Below are 20,907 nucleotides of genomic sequence, written 5' to 3' on the forward strand. Positions count from 1 at the left end.
TATATGTATATGTATAGCTGATTCACTTTGTTATAAAGCAGAAACTAACACCATTGTAAAGCAATTATACTCCAATAAAGATGTTTAAAAAAAAAAGATTGCATTCTATTGGAGGAAAACAGTCAATAAACAAATATACAAATTAATAAAAAAAAAAAAGTGGGTCTGTTTCCAGGGGCCTATTTAGCCAGTGGGTTCATCACCCGAAACCTCAGGCTCCCTTTCATTATTCCTGCTTGATCCTGCCTTTTGATAATTTCCAGTAAAGCACTGTTGTCTTATTTTCTGTTTTAGACAAGCTTAAGGGAGAGTTTCTTAAGTCACTTGACCAAAATATATTTTGGAGCATGGAAAGAACATAGTTTCTCTGTTTTTTGGGGGGTTTTTTTGTCACAAAAGGATTACTTGGATTCAAAATCTTGTTCACTGACGTGTTAATCGTGACGTAGTGACATGACCAATTTCTCAGCCTGTTAGAGGCTTTAATTTCTTTTTCACAAAATGTAAAGAATAACACCTACCTTGCAAGGTTTTTTGCAAAGATTCTAAAAAACACGTAGTGTGTAAAATAGATAATATATGTAACACGAACAGTGTATACTGTATATATATAATTGTCAATGAAAAAATGTTGCCTGCCATATCAGTAAACAAAGGGTGTTGCAGCCATCAAGCCATCACATCATAGCCGCCCCAAGAGTGAACCCTGAGGAAACTCAGGATGGAAACAGGATGCCCACCATCTAGCAGTCAACTGCCACAGCCTCCCCTGATGGTGCACCCCGAGGGAACTCAGGATGAGAAAGCACAGGATACTGGCCCACATAGCTGAGGTGCATATCAAAGGAAGGATTTCAGTGAGCCCAGACTTTTGCATCTTCCCATACATAGAAAAACACTAAAAATTCATTAACTCGAGATGTCTGATTTTCTTTAATTAACAGGAATCTTTCGATGTTCCGATTACCTGGTCTCTGTTGCAAAAATTCCTATAGTTGATGATTCCTCCCTCTCCTTTTTGGATCAGTCCCTCAGAGAGAGCTGAGAGGCTGTGTCCCAGGCTTAAGTCCTCAGTTTTGCCCACCAAATAAAACATATTTCTCAACTTTGAGGTTGTGCATTTTTTTCAGTCAACATAATATATATGTTAAATATACATATATAGACTATATATACACAAATATACATATATATTAGTGTAGGGGGTAAAAACATGGACTTTTCCTTGTTATTTAACCACTCTGAACCTCAGTTTCCATTTCAGCAAAATGGACATATTAACAGGTCCTAAATCACAGTGTTCTCAGAAGGGCTAAACACACATAAAGCATGTACCCACTGTCTGGCAAACAGTAGGAGCTCAACAAATGTTGTCCAATGGCAAGGCAGCTCTCAAGATACCAGCGGTCAGTACGTGGTGGGTATTATGATTATTGTTCATTTCTTTCAGGGGCAATCTGGAAGTGCAGAGGCAGAGGTTTGGAGGAATTTTAGGGGTCCACGCAATACACCCAGAAGGGAACAACACAGATCCCCTGAGTGGGGTTCAGGGAGCACCTCAGCAACCCTGGCCCTTCCTGCTCTCTCAGTTGGGAGGGTCTCAATGCTGGGCTTTGTATTTTCAAAAGATGGCCCGGGCCTTCTTCGGAGAAGAGGAGGTGACAGACAGCATGATGATGGCTGATGAAGGTGTGGGATGATGAGCGGAGAGTCAGCTTGTACCAGAAACATCAACACTCAACCAATGCCTGGCTCTACTTCCTCACCTGTTTATTGATGACTAGGCTTTATCTAGTTTCAGGACTACAGTAAAACACAAGGATTCAAAATAGAGTCACAGATGTAGAAAACAAACTTATGGTTACCAGGGGGGGAAAGTGGGGAGGGGAGAGGGATAAATTGGGAGATTGGGATTGACATATACACAACACTACCTATAAACTAGATTACTAATCAGGACCTACCGTATAGCACAGGGAACTCTACTCAGTACTCTGTAATGACCTGTATGGGAAAAGAATCTAAAAAAGAGTGGATTATATGTATATGTATAATTGATTCACTTTGCTGTACACCCGGAACTAACACAACATTGTAAATCAACTATACTCCAATAAAAATTTAAAAAAACACACACAAGGATTCTCCAAAGATCTTATGTTTGGACCTGATTCTTAGATTTTCTTCTGGGAATTGGGGTGGGAGGAGAGAGAGTAAAGGAAACAGTGGGGTGGGGCGGGGGGACGTGCATAGAGAAATGAGCGCTTCATGGTGGAAGCACTGAAGCACCACAAAAGGAGTTCCATCGATCCTGGAGAAATCCCCTCAAGTCCCCTCCAGGAAAACTTCAAAACTCAGGACTGTCGATTCAGCGCACCTGAAAAAACCAGAGCAGATGGACGTCAGGACCCCGTTGGGATCCTGCAGCTCCATGGCTGCGGCCCCAGCAGTTTTGAGGGCAAACAGCTCACTCCAGAGTATTGATCCAGCCACAGCAAGGTGTAATCTGCTTAAAAAAAAAAAAAGGCTGTTTGAGAAATAGACCCACAGACACAGAAAATAAAATTACGGTTACCGAAGGGGAAAGAGTGAGGGGAGGGATAAATTAGGAGTGTGGGGTTAACAGAGACACACAGATATATGATATATGTAAAATAGATGAACAACAGGGTCCTACTGTAAGCACAGTATTACTGTGCTCAATATTACTCAATATCTTGCAATAAACGATAATGAGAAAGAATCTGGAAAAGAATATATATATGTATGTATGTATATGTATGTATGTGTGTATGCATAACTGAATCACTTTGCTGTACACCTGAAACCACCAACAATGTAAATCAACCATTCTTCAATTTTAAAAAAATTAAAAATAATTTTAAAATAATTTTAAAGTCTGTGTAGGTACAGCAACCCTACCCCGTCAAGCCGGGAAGACAAACAGCAGTTAAGTGTAGCCAGAGGCAACCCACCACATTGTCCCCAGCACGCAACTCCAGACATGGTCAGAAGCCTTTTACTGCCTGAGAGTTTTAGCACATGAGGGGGAAGCTTTTCAACTCAATTAGCATTCAATGGTCCTGATGCTCAATCACAGGGATCAGCTGTGAAGTTACTAAAGCCATTACCAGGGGCTGCAGTCGCCAGTTGAGTTTGAAATGTCAGTGCCTTTCCCCTGACACTACCTCCCCTCTTCCCACTGTCCCTCCTAATCAGAGGTCCTGATAATTTGGTAACCTTTCACAACAGCAGGGAGTCATCCTTCAGTCTTGGGATCAGGGACTTTGAAATGCCCAAGGAGTCAATTACAGCTTGGCTCTGTCCCTGGGAAAAGAAAGCAGCATCCGAGAGGTGGAAGGAATTGGGGTCCTGGGCAACGCGGGCATGTGAGTTCCGAGGCGCCTTCTCCCAGATGGTGCCTGCATCCCACCAAAGCTTCCGAGGAGACCACAGCCTGCAGGGGTAGAAAGAAGAGCCTGGGAAGACCCAGCTCAAGGTTGCTATAAGCAAAAGAGAATATGAATGGAGAATTGTCTCGAATTAGAGGAGGATTGCAGAAATGTAACCCTTTGTATTCTAAAGATCTGACAGTGAATTGGTAGGTAGGTAGGACCTTGGCTAGTTGTTAATCAATACCCATTGGCCCTTTCTCTTTGCTGCATCCAGATTCCCTTCGACAGCCCCCTTGCCTCTGGGTGGGGCCCTGGGACGAGCCCTGACAAGTGGACCATGCGCAGAAATGGCTCTGTCCTCTCTGGGCAGAAGAGGCCAAGAGCGTGCGTGCCTTCTCCAAGCTCCCTTCTTCCAGCGCGGGGCTCTGAGGACCTGAGGAAGGTGACGCCGCAATGTTGAAGGACCCTGAGTCCCTCACATCTGCAAAGAACAGAGTCTCCCACTCCAACCCTAGCCAGTAAATCGAGCAAGAAATAAAACTCGAACCTGTATGGATGAAGAATGTCGCCTGCCCTATCAGTCAACAGAGTGTTGCAGCCATCAAGCCATCATCAGCCATGGCAGCCATCCCCGATGGTGCACCCGGCGGGGATTCAGGATGGAGAAAAGCAGGATGCTGGCTCTAGATAGTTCAAATGCACATCAAAGGAAGGATTCCAATGAGCCCAGACTCCTGCCTCTTCCCATACATAGAAAAATGCTAAATTCATTAACTTGAGATGTCTGGTTTTTCTTTAGTTAACAGTAATCTTTTGATGTTCCGACTACCTGGTTGTTTTGGGGTTTTATGTTTTGTTTTGTTTTGTTTTTGCAAAACTCCTATATGTCCTGGTTCCTCCCTTCCCTCTTCAGTGCAATCTCTCAGAGCGATTTGACACTGCCTCCCGGGCTTAAGTCCTCAGCAAGTCCACCAAAAAAAAGATGATTCTCAACTTTTAGTTGTGCATTTTTTTCAGTCAACACCTGCTAAGCCACTGAGATTTTAGGTTGTTTGTTAGTACAGCTACCATCCATTATCCTGACTGAAAAAATGACATAATCAGAATTACAAACAAAAATATCCATCTTATTTATTTATTTATTTATTTATTTATTAACAACAAAATAACTGAATTAACTGTCCAAAAAAGGGAGCTGGTTAAATAAAGGATGGTACACGATACAGCCGTTAAGACACGTCTTTAAAATGATTCTAATGACATGGGGATACGATAAAAAGTGAACTTATTGTTTTTTATACTGCAGAGTAGTAACCAAAAAGTAATTGTAAAATACTTTAAGTACTTCGCTTAGAGTCTTTGAAGGGGATTTATGGATCAGAGATTTTTTTTTTTAATTCTCCCTTTCCCGTCTTACCACAGCACTTGCTCCCACACTTCCTTCTTCAAATATTCTTGCACAAAATCCCCGCCACTAGCCTACTTACCTCTAGCCTCCCCTTCCTTTTTTCCCCAATACTGTACCCCCAAAACTAAAGGACAGTCCACCATGCAGAAAAGGAAGAATAGGTGGAAGAAGGGCAAGACTGCTAACAGTCATACATCAACAATGCTCACCCAGAACCTCTGGCAAAAGGAACTTCATTTTTCTACATCTTTCCAGAATCAGAATCTTGCTCACCTCTGGCCCAGGCTCAAAGGGAGCTCTTGTCATCAGAGAAAAATTAAGGAGTTCTCCACTGCCTGTGAAAGTAACTGAGGATGCTTTCTGATACACTGCAGGCACGGAGAGAGAGCATGTGTAGCTTAGTCAAGGCCTCTTTCATGACATGGAAAGAAAAGAGGTCAAAGTTACATTAAAATGAAGAATCAAAGAGTTCTTTGATTTTTGAAAGAAATCATTAATTGCATGACTTTTGATCAGACTGCATGTCTTATCAAATCTGGAGCTCATACTTGCACGTGGATGAATAATACAAGAGTCCCCACAAGATCCCTCTTCCTCTGCAGCCCCATGTTTTTCTCCCTTTGGCTGGTGACAGTGGTTTTTCTCCTCTACATGAGTTGGATGGGTTGGGAATATGTCACTTTGAAAAGAAGATGCCCTAACACCTGTCCATAAAAAAGGCAGAGTTCTGGTTACCTCAGCCCTCCCATCCATTCTGGGCACCCACTCAGGGCTCCAAAATGATCTTGTTGGCTGGGCCTTCACAATAGATAGGTGTGAATTAAATGACGAAGCTCTAGGCTGTGTCAGACAGAGGGGGCAAATCATAGTGTCTGATAGGACAGGTATTTTGCCTGTTTTTAAATTTCTACACAATGGGGGATCCTTTTCTAGGCTGACCCATCTGGAAGTTGCTTTTCCCACCCCCCCCCCCAGGTATCAAATTTAGCCTCAACAGAACATGGGCCCTCAGAGATGCCACAAACATAGAGACCCCAGAATGAGAAAAAGGAGAGCGCTGTAAACCTGGATCTCAAGGAGGACAGAAACAGGCATTTTGCAGACAGCATGAAAGGAAAGCACAGAAAATGACTCCACTTAAAACAGAATTTTGAGCTACAACAGCTCCGGGGACTTGAATTCTCTCCAGTTAGTAAATACATAGTTTGCACCATCTTACCACAGAATAATCTGAGATAAGACGAGAGACTAAAGATCGACAAAACCTAGATTTTGAGTGAGGAGGACTCTGAAATGGGCAAGAATAGAGACATTTGCATTCAATACAAAAAGCTGAGAGTTTTCTCCACCCTTGTGAGGAAGGTGAGTATTAAGAACCTCAGTAAAGGGGCTTCCCTGGTGGAGCAGTGGTTGAGAATCTGCCTGCCAATGCAGGGGACATGGTTTCGAGCCCTGGTCTGGGAAGATCCCACATGCCGCGGAGCAACTGGGCCCGTGAGCCACAACTACTGAGCCTGAGCGTCTGGAGCCTCTGCTCCGCAACAAGAGAGGCCGCGATAGTGAGAGGCCCGCGCACCGCGATGAAGACTGGCCCCCACTTGCCGCAACTGGAAAAGCCCTCGCACAGAAACGAACAACCAACACAGCCAAAAATAAAAATAATAAATAAACAATAAATAAAAAATAAAAAAAAAACCAAAAACATAAAATCTGGAAAAAAGTTGAACACCTATATACCCACTGCAGACTTTACAATTAGTATTTTGAAAAAAAAAAAAAAAAAAAAGAACCTCAGTAAAAATGACTTAGAGTCTTCAATTAATCCTTTTTTTGTCTTAGTAAAATTGGAGGGAGATAAAAAACCTTAGTAATCGTTACGGATAATATCCGGACTATGGGTGTGTCATTGGCAATGATATTATAACCATTCCTGGAGTATTACAATGGGCTGGTCATTGTCAAGGGCACTTTCAAATATTGTGCTGCTCTGCCCGAGTACACTGCAGTGTAGATGTGATGAGTCCCACTTCACAGAACATAAACTGAGACTCAGAGAGGATATATGATGCTTTATAACACCAAATACAGAAAAATTTAAAGAAAAAAATGTCCCGTAGTCAAATCAGTACTGTTGTTTTAATCACTTTTTCTGCACTTGTATTATTAAAATTTTAACAAAATGAAATACTCCATCTAGTATTTTGTGCCCTGCTTTTACACTACATCTTCCCACCATTAAATATTCTTGGAGAAAATCATTTTTAATGAATGAACTGTTTTCCATCCTTTTTTAAAAAAAACATCTTTATTGGAGTATAATTGCTTTACAATGGTGTGTTACTTTCTGCTTTATAACAAAGTGAAACAGCTATACACACACATATATCCCCATATCTCCTCCCTCTTGCGTCTCCCTCCCACCCTCCCTATCCCACCCCTCTAGGTGGTCACAAAGCACCGAGCTGATCTCCCTGTGCTACGCGGCTGCTTCCCACTAGCTAGCTATTTTACATTTGGTAGTATATATAAGTCCATGCCACTCTCTCACTTCGTCCCAGCTTCCCCTTCCCCTTCCCCGTGTCCTCAAGTCCATTTTCTACGTGTGCGTCTTTATTTTCCATTCTTAAGTTGGGCCATCCGTTATTTAACCAACCCCCTATTGTGGGATTTTTAGGTAGCTTCTAATATTTTTTCTATTACACTACTGGCTGAGATGAATATTCTTGAACATAAGTCTTGTACATAAATTTGACTTTCACCTTAGGATAAGATCCTAAAAGCAAAATTACTGGCTCAAAGTGTATGAACATTTTAAGGCTGTTGATACACAAATTGCCAAATTACCCTCCAGAAGGTTCGCACCAATTTCCATCCCCATCAGCAGCAACAGATGAAAACGGCCTTTTCCTTACATCCTTAGCAGCAAATTTTGTGCATTCTTAAAACTTTCTACCAATTAGATGAGCAAAAAAGACATAGATTTATAACTTGCGTTTCTTTGTTAGGTAGTGAAGTTGAACATCTTTCCATATTTATTGGGGATAAGCTTGTGTTCTATGGTGAATGCCCTGTCGCATCTTCTGCCCGTGGATCTATCACTGTGTTGGAAGATGCTGGGATGCAGAACCTCCTTCGGTGCCTGGTGTGCTTCTGCTCCTGCTGACACAGAGTCCTCTCTCAGTGGAAGATGGCTGCTCCTTAGCACTGAGAAAAGTCAGCACCCCTACAGCCCGCCATGGGCCTGGAAGTGATGTCTCAGTGGCTCTGGAGGAATTACATTCAGGTCCCTGGATTTAGCAACTCACCAGCAACCAGAACTGGTACTTCAGGACTAAATGACTCTGCAGTGTATCAGTTCTCATGAACTTGACCTTCTTCCCACCTTTTCACCCAGTGACTGAATCAGGCCAAGCTGCGGTGGAGACACAGCTTCGTCTCTCTTCTCCCGGGAGTGGGACTGAAAAGCCAGTACAGAGCAGATCATCCCTGCAGACACTCGCTGGGTGACCCCGGGGCACAGCAGGAGGAAAGAAGGGTGATCATCCTCACCCTTCTTGGAGGGTGGAGCCACGTTCCAAAAAGAGATGCAGTAAGCACGAACCACACAACAACCCAGATGATCTTGAACTCAGCAGTTGGAATGAATAACCCCTCCTTTCTGCAAGTCACTGCTCACCCTGTGCCTCTCTCCATTGGTGAGTGGTTCCTTCTGGCTTGAAATCACTACTGGTGACTTACCACTGCTGGTGCTTTACATTGTTGTTTCCCCCACGAGTATGTCAAGTTCAGGGCAGCCAGTTCCTCTGCGTGAAACCCTTTGTAGTTGCTATGGGTGAACGGATGAGTGAGAGATAAATGAACCAAACAATTTTTCCCTAGCACTTCCATGCTGTTTCTAAATGACAGATTTCCACAGCTCCCTCCCCCATACAACCACAGACTCTTTAAAGACATTTCTCTCTCTCCCCGCATGCCTGGCGCAAAGGGGGATAAATGCTAATCGAGGGAATGAATGAACCAAACCTTATCTGGACCACAATAACGCCTACTTGAGCTCATCATTCATTTTTTTTTTTTTTTGATGTTTTAGTTTAAATTTTATTTCCTGCCCCCAAACATCCATTAAGCGCCCAGGAGAAGGAAAAGGGGATGTGACTAGCAATAGAGAGAAATGTTCTTCACAACAATGGCCATGGCAAGCTTAGGCACTTTTGGTGAAATCTGTCTGGGAAGTACTGGCAGAGGAATAAAAGGCAAACTGACACAGAAGTATTGCTTGGTGTGCATTTCCAGGCTCTGCCTTCTTTCTCATCTCTTGGTGGCAGGCGGAGGAAGAGGAGAAAAGGTTAAACTTTTTTATAAACCGGCAGAATAAGCTTATCACATCCTCTCACTATCTCTGCATAGGTTCTAGTCTCTGCAGCATTATATAAGCTTTGCCCAAAGTAATGAACAGTTGAAAGTCAAATGTAATACTTCACCAAACAACTTAAAAATGCTTGCACACCGGAAAGGTTTAAGTTGCAGAGAACACAAATGGACCCAGAGCAACCTTTGCCAAAAGAGAATATTGTGCTAAATGTACAGCCATAGCTCTTTTCCATATGAAGAAACAGTCAGAAGGATAAAAGAACTTGGTCAAAATCACACAAGTAAGTAGGACAGAATCTGGTCTGTCTGTCTCTCCCAAGGGTTGTGTTCTTTAACCACCAGGCTAGCTTTCCTCAAATATGATTCATGCATAGAAAAACTCTACCCCTCTGTTTGCCTTGAATATTCCCTGTTTATACGTATGCCTGCTGCAGTTTTTCACATTGCCCACTTTGACTCCCAAAAGCAACGCGAGAATACACAAGAATTTGGTCACTCTATCCATGGACCACTGTGGTGGGACTGCCCAGGAAGCTTATGAAAAGTGCAGCTTCCTGAGCCCTACTCCAGATCTAGATAAGTTTTCTGAGGGTTGGCTCAAGAATCCAGGTACAAGTCTTTTGAAGTGGTTTTGTGGAACCCCCCAGGTGAGTCTCTCGCTCTCTTAAGTTAATAAACCATTTATTCTGCCTCCCACAAATGCCCAGCCAGGTCCTCTTAAGGTAGGAGTCCCCGCACCACATCAGAGGGATGCTCCCAGCCAAGTCATCTCTGGAGCCTTGGAGAATCTGGATGGTCTCGTGCTGGCCCACCTGCCATGACAAACCTCCTCCAGAGCATTCCCCTTCCCATTTTACCTTCTACCACTCCCAAAGGCAGTCTGCTCCAATGAGGCCTGACTTCGTCTGTCCTAACGTGCACTCGCTGATTCAAGCAGTTTAGGAATGCAAGGTGCTGTGGTTCTCAACCAGGGTGGCCCAACCTCTAAAATAGAGGTCCAAGCAGTCTCTACCTCCTGGGCACATCCCCTCTGCAACAGCCCCAGTAAACGAATGTCCCATCCTTGCTTTTTCAAGGTCGGCAACAGGGAGTCCCCTCCTAAAGAAGGTTCTCTCGCATTGCCACACTCTCAAAGGCTGCCCCCAGTGTGCTTCCTTCCTGTGGGCCTGATCAGGCTAAGGGCAGAGTTGTCTCTTTCCTTCTCTGAGTCGGACCAAATCGTCTTAGTGACACCTCTTCACAGTGGTGACCATGTGTTTCACGGGGGCTGCTGCTGAGCCTTTATCTCATCCTTTCATGGTGGAGAGAGGGAGGATTATAATGATTTTTACTTCTAGGGGAGAGGGGAGTGTAATGATTATGTTGTCATTTTGTATTATGTCCTTTGGTCAGGAACTTGTTTTGAATTTCATATGAAAATGGGCCCACCATTCCCACTTTGTGAGGTCATTCAGCACCCTCATTTTGCACCTTTAACATCTCTCTCAGTATCACTTGGAAATGTTTGAAATGGCATGAGCTTGTCCTCACATTCCTATCAGCTGTAAATCCGGAGCCCCAACATGAACCTAACCATTGAGCAGAACACCTCTCCACTACCTGTGTAACACTGGCTAGGCCCCTTCACATCTTGCTTTTCTTCAGTCCTCAGTTGTGAAAATGTGAGGGTTCTATGAATTTATATTTGGGGCAGCACAAGGTCGAGGACAGTGTGTCTTTGCTTTTATTCTTCCAAGCTGGAATGTCTTCCCTGTCTTCCCCATGTGTCCAAATCTCACTTGTCCTTCAGGCCCACTGCCAAGGAGCCTTCCCTGTTTCCCCAGTCCACACAAATCTCTGCCTCTTAGGGTCAGTGCCATACAACCTAGCTCTCTCTTACGTTAATCTTGCCTCTCAAGCCAATCTCAGAATGTGGGTCTCTCTTGCCCTCCTGGGGCCCCTGGGGCTGTGCCAGCCCACCAGCACGCCCCACGTGGGATGTCTGCTAGACTAGGGCATGGGTGGGGAGGCCCAGGTGTGAGGGGCCAGGCAGAGTACCTCTGCCCTCCCCCTGCTTTCCTCCACAAAACTGCCCCTCCTCCTGAAGCCTGACCCCCAAGTCACAGGTTCCTTATCATGACCTCACTGGGTAGTGATGACCTCACTGACCTTCTCACAGTTTCCATGGCAGCGTAACCGCCAACGTGCTGCCCTCAGAGAAACTTCCCTGACAGTTCTCCACCAGATACCAATCTCTTTGGTTGTCTGAGAGAGAATGTGTGACTGGATCGTCTATATTAACTCAGACCTGTGCTCTGTTCCATGGGTGGGCAGTGCGGCAGGTACGCCGAGACAGGGCATCTCTACAGGAGGCATGGTGTACGCACAACCTCACCTGGCTGCCTCATGTTCCTGTGCGGTTTGCCCACTACGTATACCTGAGCGCGTTCCCAGCTGTAAGTAATACCAGTGACCTGGGACATCTTCAGGGACCCACAGTGCTCACTGCTGAGGACAAGTGAAAGGTCCTCCCTGGACAAGTGTGCAGGATGGTTCTGATCTTTATAAATGTAACTTTCCCCTTTGGGCTACAGGACGCTTCCATTCAGACCCTTTCCTGATTGGCCTCTTAGCAAAAGACAAGTGCATTTTTGTTGGCAAATGGTAAATGGAGCAGTTTGAGGAAGAGGGCCACTCTTGAAACACACCTTCAAACCCAGGCACCTCTGTGCTGTCATGTAGACATCTACATTGGTGCCCTCAGACACATCCCATCCTGCGCTGCTGAGTACTAGGGGAGAGGGTGGTGCCATATTGATGGGAAGACCGGAAGAACCAAGAGGGGTGTTGAAGTGCTAATGAGACTGGAGGGCTGAGGAGATGGTGTCCCAGGAGGCTGGGTGGATGTGAGCCTAGACTTGGTACCCAGAACGCGGTTCTCAGTCTCCTGATCTCTCTGCCTCAGTATTTGGCCTTGTTCTAATCTACATAAAAGTATCAGAGGGCTAGAGTTCAGTGTGGTTGAAACAGGCAGTATAAATGGGGCCCAAGAGGGGTTGTCAAGGTGGGAGGGGTTCTTAACCAATTTATATTAGATTATTTTTTTCCAAAACTTGAAAGACATTTCCATTAAAGCCTCAGAAGTGACAGACTGCAAGAAATGTTTTCTCTGTGGTGGAAGGGAGAGATGGAGAGGCTCATGATTGCAATTACTTTCGGGTTCTACTGTTTACCCTGGAAACGGTGAAGAGACTTCCTTACGTGCTGCAGCCGTAGGCTCTAGGAATTGCTTTTGCAGCCAGTGTCCCTTCTCTAGGGACTCATAGAGGTGATGGGCCAAGGCTGTGTTTTGGATGTCAAGTAGATTAAAGGTCTTCAGCCAGAAACTGGCAGAGACATGAGAGAGGGAAATTCTGGCAGGAGACTGTGTACAGCAGAAGTGACTGATCAGTTCTGATTTGCTTTGCAGCAGCAGTGGCTCCCATTTCTCCTCCTATCTCTGGTCACTACCATGTCCTCCACCGAGGGTGTGGAGAAACGCAGTTGGGCTGGCATGGGGAGACATACTGCCTGGTTGGTGGCTACCGGGCCTACGGGGATGTTCCTTTGGCCACGCCAACAAAGGTGGAAGCAGAGAAGCCAGTCCCCAGACGTGCTCCCAAGAGAAAGCACGCTCCGGAAGAGTCAGACGAAGACCTGGGTTGCCCCAGACCCAAAATCCGGCGATTGGAGCATTCAAGCAGCTTCGGACTAGAAGGTGCTTTGATTCTCAAGCAGGGTGGCCCAACCTCTGGGCACATCCCCTCTGCAACAGCCCCAGTAAACGCATGTCCCATCCTTGCTTTTTCAAGGTCGGCAACAGGGAGTCCCCTCCTAAAGAAGGTTCTCTCGCGTTGCCACACTCTCAAAGGCTGCCCCCAGTGTGCTTCCTTCCTGTGAGCCTGATCAGGCTAAGGGCAGAGTTGTCTCTTTCCTTCTCTGAGTCGGACCAAATCGTCTTAGTAACACCTCTTCACAGTGGTGACCATGTGTTTCACGGGGGCTGCTGCTGAGCCTTTATCTAATCCTTTCATGGTGGAGAGAGAGAGGATTACAATGATTTTTACTTCTATGGGAGAGGGTGGTGCCATACTGATGGGAAGACTGGAAGAACCAAGAGGGGTGTTGAAGTGCTAATGAGACTGGAGGGCTGAGGAGATGGTGTCCCAGGAGGCTGGGTGGATGTGAGCCTAGACTTGGTACCCAGGACGCGGTTCTCAGTCTCCTGATCACTCTGCCTCAGTATTTGGCCTTGTTCTAATCTACATAAAAGTATCAGAGGGCTAGAGTTCAGTGTGGTTGAAACAGGCAGTATAAATGGGGCCCAAGAGGGGTTGCCAAGGTGAGAGGGGTTCTTAACCAATTTATATTAGATTATTTTTTTCCAAAACTTGAAAGACATTTCCATTAAAGCCTCAGAAGTGACAGACTGCAAGAAATGTTTTCTCTGTGGTGGAAGGGAGAGATGGAGAGGCTCATGATTGCAATTACTTTCAGGTTCTACTGTTTACCCTGGAAACGGTGAAGAGACTTCCTCATGTGCTGCAGCCGTAGGCTCTAGGAATTGCTTTTGCAGCCAGTGTCCCTTCTCTAGGGACTCATAGAGGTGATGGGCCAAGGCTGTGTTTTGGATGTCAAGTAGATTAAAGGTCTTCAGCCAGAAACTGGGAGAGACAGGAGAGAGGGAAATTCTGGCAGGAGACTGTGTACAGCAGAAGTGACTGATCAGTTTTGATTTTCTTTGCAGCAGCAGTTCCTTTGGCCACGCCAGCAAAGGTGGAAGCAGAGAAGCCAGTCCCCAGACGTGCTCCCAAGAGAAAGCACGCTCCGGAAGAGTCAGACGAAGACCTGGGTTGCCCCAGACCCAAAATCCGGCGATTGGAGCACGGTGCCAGGAGGTAGACTCCACAGAATCTTGCTGGCTGAGCCATTCTGAAGAGAGGGCAATGGTTTAACTGCCTAAGGCAGCGAATGCCTCTTCCTGCAATGACCCACCCCGTCCCCCCACTGCCCACTGCCACAGATCACAACCTGCGGCGTTCTGTGTGAGCCTTCCTCAGCCAGGAGCCTCCTTCCACACTAAATGGCCATAAGCAAGGAGCCTCAGAAACTGACATTTGAAATGAGAGTCTGCCCTGAACATCCGAGGGCTGAAGCTGGCCTGGAAGAAAACGTGACGTTCCTCTGCTCAATCCTCAGGGGCCCCTTTGTCAGCTGAAGACAGAAACGTCTGCACTCTGCGAGCCGAGGAGGATGCAGGAGCAGAGACAGGGTGCAGAGAAGCCTTAGCAGTCTACCACATGGGCTCCTGCTCTGAGCCATTGTCAGCGGCCACCACCACAAACGAGGGGGGAGCTGGGTTTTTTGAACCTGAAAGCAGCAATCTGTGGCTTCCCAAAGAGCCTCCTGCCTGGGGTCTCAGGAGGCAGGATAGAGAGACCCAGGAAGACCTGCTCCCTGAAGCAAGAACAGGATGGAGAGTCAAGCAGCACGCACCCTGCCCCGAGGTTCACATGCTCCTTTATTCCCAGCCCTTTCTGTCCCCAGGGGGGTCCCTTACTGCTCAATGTTTTTCTGTAACAGACTTCTAGGGTCGCCAGTGCTAACACTTAGGTCACTACCCCAGTGCTAGGCACTCCTGCTACCCAGGAAAGGTTCCAAAGGTGGAACAGCTCCAGGGGGTGCCAGGGATCAGAGCAAAAACTTGAGAGGCTGGGGATGAAGGAGTTTGGGCACAGTCCCTAAAGCATCTCAGTGGTTGAGCTTCTGTGAGAAGGCACATCCCCTCTGTGTGTGTGTGTGTGTGTGTGTGTGTGTGTGTGTGTGTGTGTGTTGGGGGGAAGGGGTCCCCAGAGGAGGCAGCTAGGGGGAGGGCCTGAGGCTGGAAATGGGGAATGGCGTGCGGCCTCTGAGCAAGCACAGGCACTTAGCCCTTGAGGTTTCTGGGAAAGCTAGATCCACAAGGGCCACGAGATAAGGCAAGTGTAGCAGCAGAACCCAGGTGCCAGGTCTTTCCTCAGAACCTATACTTGTCCACAAGGCCAGGCCTTCCATGCTGAGGTAGGAGGGATCCTGGCCAGAAGGTCGGCCAGCAGCCCTGGGAGGAAGGTTGCTGCGATGGGGCCTCTGCTGCCATGGAAATGACTTCATTTCCTTCCACTCAAATAGCCTACTGACTGGGTTCCCGCTCTGTTGAGGAAAAGGGTCGTTGACTCTCCCCAGAAGGTGTTCAGTTCACATCCCAAAAGTCCCTCTCTTCAGGCCCTGGGGAGGTGTAGCAGCTCCTGAGGGCGCTCTTTCCTGAGGCTGGCTGACAGAAGTTGGGGGGGGGGGGGTTTCCTGAGAGTTCCCGGGTGCTGGTTGAAGTCCCCAGAGAATGGTCATGCAGGCTGGGGAGTCAAGTAGATGGAGAGAGAAGGTCGGGGGCAGAGGGCCCCTTTCTGAATCCAGAGCTCACAAAGTTAACCCCCCATTTCCAGAAACTGTCTCTTCCCCCACACCAGCCCACACGGCCCCGTACCGGGACACCGGGAGCCCAGAGCACCTGTGGCCGCAGAGACGCTCGCACGCAGCCCTCGGAGTGCGCGGGGCCGGCTGCAGGCAGATGGGGACGAGGTGTGCTCCCGGGAGGCCTCGGGCTGAAGGTGGCCCTCTGAGAGTAGCGGCCCAGCTTGGCCAGGAAGGTTAGAGGCGGGGGAGAGCAACCTAGGGCGCCCCCTCGGAGCAGCGGGAGTGGGAAGAGGCGCAGGGGCGGAGGGAACCCGCGACGGGAGGCGAGTGGGCTCTCAGCAGAGGCCAGCTTAGCCCGCGGGAGCTGCCTCTGCGCAGGGGGCGGGAGGGCAGTGCCACCCCGGGGCTGCCGGGCTTCGCGGATCGCGGCTCTCCGCACACGGCTCGCAGGGCCCTGTGACTCTGTATCCCCTCCCTCACCCTGCCCCCCTCGCGAGGCCGCGCCACTGGGTGGCCTGTGTTGATGGGCACAACCCCATCGCCCGCCCCTCTCAGATCCGCCTCTGCCCCCCTGCCTGGCCCTGCGCAGCTTGCGGCCCGGGGGCCTCGAAGGTCCCCGCGCACTCCACCAGCGGCGTCTGCTGTGTCTGCTGCTGTGGCCGGTAACCCGCGTCCAGACCACGCCAGGCACCTCCAGCACCCCAAGTCCGCGGGAGCGCACGCGGGCTCTGAGGCGGGACTTCCCACTTGTGGACGGGGGGCTGTAGTGTGTGCGGGCTGGTGGGGGCCGGTGGGGGCCTAGCCTGGCCCTGGGCAGGGGAGGAGGTCCGGAGCATGCAGAGCTAGTGGGGAGGCTCCCTCACACCACCCCTGGATGTCCTCTCCATCATCTATGGATGCCCTTCCCCTTCTCTGTCATCCCCTCCCTGGTGGGAAGCCCTCAGCCCAGGCCTCAGCTGCTCCTGGTATAGTCTGTGTGACAGTGTGAGGTGGGGGACCCCCCGGCTGGCCCAGGCCAGGCAATGTGTCCTGCCTGATCCCAAGACCTAAGGAGCCCACCCATTTGCCTTGACCTCCCTCCAGCCACAATGACATGCCCCTGGTCCTGAGGCAGTTTTACCACAATGGGCTGCAGGATGTTAATCTGTGCAATTTCAGCCATGGCCAGACCAGCTTGGACAGGCTGAAAGACGGTCTCGTGGGTGCCCAGGTACCAAAGGGACACACAAGGTGCCACCATGGCTGCTGGGGAATGTGGGGCAGTTTGGGGGCCTCAGAGACCACAGCTTAGTCACATTGGAACTAAGTTACCATAGTGACCTAGAAAGTGCCATGCCATGGATGCTGGGGGCTACAGGGGTCACAGTAAGCCAACCTGACGGGCATCCAAGTACCACAGAAACAGCAACGCATTCCATGTGACTTCTGGGCACAGTGAGTGCTGTGCCAGCTGAGGAGGCTATGAGAAGCCCAAGGAGTTCCAAAGCCCAAACCAAGCCCTGGCCTTCCCTCAGTTCTGGTCAGCCTACGTCCCATGCCAGACCCACGAACGGGATGCTGTGCGCCTCACCCTGGAGCAAATTGACCTCATCCGCCTCATGTGTGCCTCCTATTCTGAGCTGGAGCTTGTGACTTCAGTTACAGGTAGACGGGGGACTTCCCTGGTAGTCCAGAGGTTAAGACTCCACGCTTGCACTGCAGGGGGCTCGGGTTTGATCCCCGGTGGGGGAACTGAGAGCCCTCATGCTGCGCGGCACGGCCAAAAACAAAAAGAAAAGGTAAACAGACTGTTGGTGGTAGGTGCTAGGGACTTCAGTAAGCTACCCCTGCCTCTGAAAATGATCATCTGACCTACCTGCCCCCAGCTCTCAGCAATACCCGGAAGTTGGCTTGCCTCATTGATGTGGAGGGCGGCCACTCACTGGACAGTAGCCTCTCCATCTTGCGTACCTTCTGTGCGCTGGGTGTGTGCTACGTGACACTCACCCACACCTGGAACACGCCCTGGTGAGCGCAGTGCAGATGGTAAGGGCCCAGTGAGGCAGGGATCTGCCCAAGATCACGCTGGGGCCCAAAGCAAGTTTACCCCTGGGATCCAGCCCTGAACCTGGGGTGGGGAGGGGAATGGAGGTTTGCAGAACAAGACTGAATCCCCAGAAGGGCCCTCCTACTGCCAGGCACAGCCCAGTTTGGGTCCCTCCTCTTGCACCAGGGAGTTGCAGGTGTAGACGGTTCCACAGAACCTCTTTCTAGGCTCTTGTAGCCAAGTCATGGCCACTAGTCAGACTGTCTCCTGGCCATCCTGCAGGGCACAGAGCTCAGCAAAGGGTATACACCCCTTCTACAGCAATGTCAGTCGACTGACCGGCTTGGGTGAGGTAAGGACCCGGGTTCCATACCCTGCCCCACATGAATGTCCAGCCCCGCCTGTTCCCTACAGATAAATGCACACAAGGTAAATGCAGCCCTGATGACCTCTCCCCATCCTGTCTCTGCAGAAGGTGGTGGCAGAAATGAACCGCCTGGTCATGATGGTGGACTTGTCCCACGTCTCGATGTTGTGGCACGGCGAGCCCTAGAAGTGTCACAGGCACCTGTCATCTTCTCCCACTCAGCTGCCCAGGGTGTGTGCAAGAACACTCGGAATGTTCCTGATGATATCCTGCAGCTTCTGGTGAGAGACTGCCCTGGCCCTCAAACCTAAAGCAAGTGGTTCAAACCAGGAGCCCTTGAACCTGAGCCTCTTCTCCCTCAAGTTCCTCAAACCCCAGGTTAAATATCTTCTGCCCCCAAAACCCACGGTCCACAGCCCCTGAACTCTTGAGCCGTAGGTGGGGGTCTAGGTGGTAAGATACTCCTCCAAACCCGGAAACCCAGGGCCAAGACACCACCCAGGCCAGGGCTGCGGCTCCTCCATTCACACAAACCCAGAGAGGAGACGACTCTGACCTCAACACCTTCCTCACAGGGGCCGAGAGCGTGAACAGGCAGGTGGCTGTGCTGGGGGCCAAGCTGACTGTCCACCGGTCCGCCCCTGCAGAAGAAGAACGGTGGCATCGTGATGGTGCCCTTGTCCGTGCGGGTGCTGCAGTGCAACCCGTTAGCCGACATGCCTACTGTGGCAGGTGAGCCTCACCCTGGGCTCTCTGAAAACTCTGATTTGGAGCTGAAGCTGGGTCCAAACTTGGGGAGGACTTCAGAAGAGCCCCAGTGGTTTGACCCACCTGTTGGCAATAGGTACAGCTCCCCAAAACCCAATAATGGACGGTACACAGCACCTTGGTGCCATGTGGAACTGGAGCCACGGGATCAAAACTGCGATACTGATGGGTATCAGGGAGGCTGTCAGACACTGAGCCCGGGTGCTGCCCAACTGTGCCTCTGCAGGGGCTCCTAAAGCGCACTGTCCTTAGGTCTCTGTGGTCTTCATCAGTTGTCCTCTTGTTCCTCTCTCATCCTCCACAACCGGGGAAAGGAGCCCCCACAGGTTCTCAAGGAGACTGGGAGGCAGGGTGAATCGTGGGTGGGAAATGGGCCAAACAGGGGGCTCTGGGGTCCATTCCAAATCTGAAGTCCAGTCTAGAGCCAGCTGGGATCACTTCAGATCAAACCTCAGGGCCCTCGAGTTGGTACTCTCGGTGCCAGGCCACGAAGGAACTGGCCTGTTTGGCCTACAGGCTGCAAAAAGGGGAATCAACAGAGGCCAGTCATCACCCACACCCCTGCCCTGGAAGCCCCACACTGCTGACTTCCCATTCTTCAGATCACTTCGACCACATCAGGGCAGTCACTGGATGCAAGTTCATCGGGATTGGTGGAGATTATGACAGGGCTGACCGGTGAGTGCTTCCCCGTGGCTTGTCTCAGGCTGGCTGGGCAGCAGTGGGGCTTTCACAGCCACCGTGCCCACCACACTGTGGTCCTCATGGCCTTGACCATAGCCTCAGGTGTGCTGGCCCAACTGGTATCTCCCCTCTCCCAGGGTCTGCTTCCTGGGCTCTCCTGTCTGTTTCGCCCTACTCTAGGTCATCATATTTGTCTAAAACACCACACAGAGCTCATCTGCCCAGCATCTGCGCCCATCCAGTGCCAGCAGACCCACGGCCTCTGAGCAGACTCTTAGCAAGGTCTGGGCTGGGCTGACCATCCTCTCTGCCTGCAGCTGGGTCTGTGCATGCGGGGGGGGGGGTCAACCCGGTTCTTAAAAAGCTTTTCTTCTCTTTATAAATGGAGGCAAAAATTGCATTAAGTGAAAGGCATAGATCTTAACAGTACAAGTCAATGACTTTTGACAAATAGTCGAAGCACTTTTGGGGCATTCCTCTAAAGGATGAAGAGCAGGAGTGAATCATTTACTCTCTCCAAGTCTCCATTTTCCATATCTGACCAGGGCTGGGGTTCAGTGGACGCTGGACACATAGGGCTTTGGTTTTGACTCAGGACCAGGGAACAGGTCTGAGGCCCAATAGCTGGCTGGCTGGAGGCCACACAGGTTCCCGCAGGGGCTGGAGGACGTGTCCATATACCCGGTACTGATAGAGGAGTTGCTGAGGCGTGGCTGGAGTAAGAAAGAGCTCTGGGGTGTGCTTTGAGGAAACGTGAGGCGGGTCTTCAGACAGGTGCAACAGGTATGCTGGGCTGGGCAAAAGAGTAGCTCTGAGCAGGTGGTCTGAGCAGGTGGACGTGGGGGTGCTGTGAGAGGTGCTGCCCGCTGACTGCCGCCTCCAGGTACGGGAGGAGAACGAGGGACAGAGTCCCTTGGAGGATGAGTTCCCAGATGAGCAGCTGGGCAGCTCTTGCCGCTCCGTCCTCCCACATCCGCATCAGAGAGAGGATCCGGCTCCAGACCAGAAACTAACCAGAGCTGAGGTTCGTGGGAATCCCATTTTGTCACCTAAGTGGTCATCCTCAAAATCTTGCCCCCACATGGGCCCTGGCCTCACAGTTATTGCTGCCTTCCCAGTCCTCATTGTTTGGCTCTGGTGATCCAGTTAATCCTGCCAGATGTCACTTTGGCAGCCACAGATACCCCACAAAGTTTCCTTGCATGCGAGCACAAACATTTCCTATGTATTATTCTTTTCTGATAATTCTTTCAATGTATCCCTTCTGGCTTTGTGCAAAGCGATTCTTTGTTTTGTACACGGGGACCACATCTGGGAAAACATCGCCACACCATCATAAGTTACAGGGGGAGACCCGAACTGGCCAAGCCATGACAGGAGCTTGCCGCTGCTGAGCTCTACAGATCCCGCTCCTTCCACA

The 20,907-nt window shown here is 49.5% G+C and overlaps 1 pseudogene; it reads left to right on the plus strand.

Annotated features, from left to right (window-relative positions):
• The first annotated feature begins 1,628 nt into the window (after positions 1-1,628).
• LOC137755887 (dipeptidase 2-like) lies at positions 1,629-20,647 on the plus strand (annotated as a pseudogene).
• Positions 20,648-20,907: the final 260 nt, after the last annotated feature.

This window comes from Eschrichtius robustus, chromosome 21, assembly GCF_028021215.1.
Source record: "Eschrichtius robustus isolate mEscRob2 chromosome 21, mEscRob2.pri, whole genome shotgun sequence".
Classification (NCBI taxonomy): Eukaryota; Metazoa; Chordata; class Mammalia; order Artiodactyla; family Eschrichtiidae; genus Eschrichtius; species Eschrichtius robustus.